Source organism: Lycium ferocissimum, unplaced genomic scaffold (genome assembly GCF_029784015.1).
Source record: "Lycium ferocissimum isolate CSIRO_LF1 unplaced genomic scaffold, AGI_CSIRO_Lferr_CH_V1 ctg28488, whole genome shotgun sequence".
NCBI lineage: Eukaryota > Viridiplantae > Streptophyta > Magnoliopsida > Solanales > Solanaceae > Lycium > Lycium ferocissimum.
The window spans coordinates 1-5560 of NW_026724290.1; the positions used below are offsets into that span (position 1 = coordinate 1).

Below are 5560 nucleotides of genomic sequence, written 5' to 3' on the forward strand. Positions count from 1 at the left end.
GGCTAATCCCTCCCCGTTCAAAAATCCTTGTTATTATTTTTTTATTCGGCCCAGTACGACCCCAGGAGGCAACAAAAATGGGACACCCCCTTTTTGGGGGGGTTGGCTCCTTCTTTCAAGAACATTTGTGAAAAGAATCCCGTATATTTACTCTCCGCTTTCATTAAAACGGCGAGAGCCGTTTCTTTCGAAATTATTCTTAATCATATAATACATTGCTCACAAACGTCTACATCTTTGGGCCGATTCATCATCGGGAGAGTCTTCCAATCCCTATTTCCTTTATCTAACATACGTCAAGAACAAAGCACATATCCCATACCCACTTACAAATTCAATTGATTATCCAATTTCGGGGTAACCACTAGTAACATTTCAAAAAGAACAAAAGTAACTAACAAAAGTAATTTGTTTATTTGATGATTGAGCTTTGAGAAGTTACAGACAAGGTTGATTGCCATCAGCAAAGTAAATTTACACACCAATACTTTTTAGTATTTGACTAGACCATTATGACCGTCACGAAAAGAACAACCAAAAGCAAACAGGAGTGCATTTATTCTTGGCCAACTCCAAGATCTCGAAAATAAAAGAAATTACTTTTACTACTAATATCCGAATCTGATATTCCAAAAGCGCCACTTGTTTTTGGGAAAGACCATCAAGCTTTGGATGTAAAGTTGAAGTTCGCACATGTTGTTTGACCAAACAAGAGTGAAGAAGTAAACCCAACTTTTATTAGCAATGTCAAATTGCAAAAGGTTGTCTTCAATTTGATGTGCTCCAATGACTATAGAAGTTGTTGGTTCAAATTCAACTCCTCCATCCACAAATCCAAGACACAGCACCTCATTATTCACGGCCACCATAGAATTCGCACCCCAGATAGTCCAAGATGTAGTAGCATTTTTGTTTCCCAACACCAGTTCAATGGGTGGAACACCAGGACCAACACGAGTACTACTCAAACTCGTTCTATTATAACACACTTTAAAAGGAGCCACAGGTTTCACCCTTGGAACCTTAGCAAGCGATTTGACAAATGCCTTTGTAAGAGCATTGTAAATCGAAGTCTCTAATTTCGTGTAAGGTTCAGCAGTACTTATTTTTGTTCCTCCTTTGCCATCTTTGGTGATGGTCAGCAACGTGATATTTATTGGCACGACATTACCATTTATTTTAATGGATGACACCCAACAAAAGTAGTCCGTCGAAGGCTCTCCTTCGAAATACGAACCTGATGTACTAACAGGATTTTTAAGAAGTTTTGGGGAAGTCTTTTTGAAACATCCATTCCAGGAAGAAAAACATAAGGACTATCACCAAAGAACATAACTCCTTTAGAAGTTATGGATGAACTCAAGCAGATAGCAAATTTTCGGGGTACACGAAAAGCATTAGCCAATTGAGTAGGAAATCCTACATAACCGTTTCCAAGTCCAACAATTCCTTTAACACCCTTTGCTAGTCCTTCAAGAAGAGAATTAGGAGCACAGTCAAAAACTACTCCATTTGCTGATAAAAATTTACCAGGATTTGAGCCATCAGTTGATTGGACCGAGACAGTATCTTGAGCAAGTTCACCACCAGTGCTGGTTCGAATAAAGGGATTATAAGGAATATGTGAACAAGTGTTATTGTTGCACCCTGGTGAAGGAGCACCTACACATGATTCAACACAGGCACCGGATAGTGAAAGTTTACAAGGGATAGAACCACAAGGGACAGGTTTATAAGATGAACTAACATAGCCTTTTTCACAATCAACCCATAAAAATCGCTGACCAAGATCGACAGTAAGTTTGACTGGCACAAGGGGTGTTCTTTGGTTAATGACGGTGACATATTGTTTAGTGGCTGCATCTTTGGTTACTGGAAGAAGAAAAGCTCGAGGTCTTGGAGGTGTTTTGGCTGAGGAGAGGGAAAATAAGAGGAGCAAAGAAAGAAAGAAGGATAGAGAATGTATTTTGGAAAGCATTGTTACGTTATTGACAGTTTAGAATGATGGAGTGAGTAGAATTTGGAGAGGTAGCATCTTGATTTATAGTGATGTAAAGCTTCTTTAATTTGATTCTTGATGATTTATGACAGGACATTATTTTATATGCGAAGGGGCAAGACGAAAGCTGAAAGAAATCAGAAATCGTGTTATTGTTCATTTATTTAAGTAAACAAGTTGCTGTGTAGAGAATTCAACGATCGATGAACATTGACTATTATAATAGATATTATATTGCTTTGCCAGATCATTTCGTCCAAATGAAGAAAGAAAAGGAATGGTGGAAGCATTATCCTATTAATCTGTCAAAAACCATTAGTGCATAACCGCAATTGATGGAGTTAAATATTCACATTAATTATACCATACCTTTTGAATTTTATCCTTTGTTTATCTAATTATCAGATTATTTGAAGAATTACAAGATGCATTAGTCTTTCCTCCTTTTTTGTTTTCCACACAATGATACTTGTTTTGAAACTCAATTAATACAATGGAAAAGGGCCAAATATACCCCGTACTTTATTGGAAAAGGGTCGTGATATATCTTGCTATACGTTATCCAAATATACCCCCGTCACGTTATATTTATAACAAATATCTTCGTTAAAATTGTCCAAAGTGGACACTAGATGTGGCAGTATTGGCGCTGACACTCAAACAGGTGAACCACGTGGCATGCCACCTCACCACCCCCAACTCATTTGCCCCCTTCTTCTGCCCCCCCCCCCCCCCCCCACTACCGTCTCCTCTCGCTTCGCAACCACTGCCGCCATTAGTATTCTTACAATTTCCAGTTCCGAACTAGCCTGCAATCTAACTTCCTTGTTGCCGCATTTGGAGCATTTTCATTCTCCAATTATAGTGTCATAATGCATAAGAGGCCTGAATAAGGATATGGAGTTCATTTCTTTCATATGCAAAAGAACTTTTCAAAGTGTTACAAGTAATTTTAATTTAAATAATTATAGATGTGAATATAAAAGAGTTGATTTATTAAGCAACAAACAGCAATTTATGTGTTTTGGCCAATAAGCATGACTGGAATGTTTTTAAGTCTCCCTACAAATAAGTCTAAATTAAAAAGTATCTCTAAGACAGAAATAGTATGAAGAGGGAGTTCGGAAGGGGTGCTAATGTCGGCAGTGATTGGAAAGGGAGAGGAGATGGTAGTGGTGGTAGAAGAAGGGGAAGAGAGGGGTCAATGAGTTGGGGGTTGTGAGGTGGCATATCATGTGTTGTCTACCTCACTGAGTTGTCATGCCACGTCATATTTAGTGTCCACCTTGGACAATTTAACGGAGGAGGGGTATATTTGGAAGCAAAATATAACGTGACATAAGATATTGTCAACCCAAAAAAGATAACGAGGGGTATATCCCGCCCCTTTTTCGATAGTATAGGGGTATATTTGGCCCTTTTTCCGTTAATACGAAATGTAGTAGTCAAAACAAAGAAACAGTGGTAGAAATGCTCTATGTTGCCCAAATTACCAAATTACCAAATTAAAGTACAAGACATCAAGGAAAAAGAAATATCTATGGTACCTTGGCGTATTCCTTCTGTCTCGTGAAAAATAGCATGATTTGGTGTATGAGGGTCTATGCATATAATTTTGACGTTACATTAAAATTTAAAAGAAATTTATGTGTCTAAAGAATCCATTAAAAGTAAAGCTAAAATTTATAAAACCAAATTTTAAAAGTCACAAAAAAAAAAAAAAAAAGGATATGTCCCATCAAATAGTAGTTGTGTCAATTTTTTTGGTGGATCCGAGAAGTATGTAAGAACTCAGTCTAGCATAATCTATCAATCGGATGTTTAATTATTTAGAGAAAGTAAACATTGTCCTGAAGCCCGCCTTAAACGAAACACTTTTCACCGACATTATAGAGCTTAGCTCTAACGTGTACACGAGAAAGAGGCAATTGAATGATATTCATCGTTCAAAAAATAGTAAACACGAATCCTGATTTATGTTTTCTCCATCAAATCTACTTTACAGTAAACACGAATCCTGATTTATTGTATTATATGTATAAACAATATATATACGCTACATTATTCTAAGTGTAAATTATATATCAATTGTATATCTTATATATTCATATTAAGTATACACCATAAATATATCATTCTTAAAAAGACTATCAAATATGATTCTAGTAGAAGATTTTCAATGGTGGTCATTATAACATCTACTTTGTTTCCACACACAAATAAAAAGTAAAATAAAAAAGTTTCTTAATGAAAAACATTATTCATATATGAAAACAATACTTTTTTCTATTTTTGGGTAAGCATATGCACATAACAAATGCCTACGTTTTTTCAAATCTGATGGTGCGATGTTTCTCTAACTTAGGAATGGTTATTATTATAACTGATAAGGACATAATTAATTGATTAGCTTAAATTTAGGGATTTTTTTTATAATGTGAACTTCTTGATTTTGGAAGAGAGAATAGGTTCCTTTTTCGTATATCGTGTAAACTTACTTTGTTATACTAAATGTAATAATGAAATTGATTGTAGATTATGTAATAATTTATTCATTTGCTAGTATTTGTGTAACTTCCCCTTCTTCTTTTCCAACTTTTTCTTGGTACCCAAAACCATTTCAAAACGGACCACAGACTCTAATAGAAATGGGAACTTGTGACACATCCTCTTGATAGCCCACAATTGAAAATTATTCATGGCCAGAGAGACGGGAGGCCCGATTAATTTAAAGTCTATGAGTTTTTATAGTAACAACTTAATTTAAAATTCTAATAATTGAGTTTACAATCAAGTAAGTCTAAATATGTAAAAGTTTTAAAATATGTATACATAATTCTATCAAAAGCTATCGAGTTCATGGTAACCCAAATATACGTTGTGTATCCGCCACATGTTACTCTGTTTTGTTTATGAAATAACTGAGAATTTCATCACTAATTAAATTTTTTTTTTTTTAATGCAAAACCACAAAACAACTGTTTAAAAATTTCTATACAAACAAAGAAAAAAAGAAAAGAAAAACAAAAACTAGTCATAAAGCGGTAATAGTGGAAAAAAAAAACTAAACATAAAGAATGCATAAAACCTTGTCTACTGCAGATCTTGTGGTCTTGACTTGATCCCATCTCAAACACCTACAAGCTCTCACCAGGTGCTATGGCTCAAAAGTCTAATGAATTACAATTAAGGCTTCAAGGATGGAGTAGAATTCTTCCAGCAGTTTTTCATGTTCAGTGAATATCTCCATGCTCTATCAGCGCATTTGGTTGCCATGTTTTGTAACGACCTGCTTGGTCGTTATAGTCTTTCCGGCACTTTTGACCTTTCCCAGGGCTTGTTCAGCTCACATTTGACCCGAGGGGACAGTTGATACGCTTCCCGAGGTGTTTAAATTTGATTCGGATAACTTTTTGTGAAATTTGGGCTTAAAGCGAAAAAGAGTTGACTCAAGTTGACTTTTGGGTAAACGGACCTTTTGGGAAAACCATCGTTCGAGAGGTCGGATTTTTTTAAAACTTGGTGTATATCGGTTTCGGGGCCCAATGACTCGGGTGCATT

At 35.8% G+C, this 5560-nt stretch overlaps 1 pseudogene; it reads right to left on the reverse strand.

The window, feature by feature from the left end:
- Positions 1-391: 391 nt before the first annotated feature.
- LOC132043751 (probable aspartic proteinase GIP2) lies at positions 392-2080 on the reverse strand (annotated as a pseudogene).
- Positions 2081-5560: the final 3480 nt, after the last annotated feature.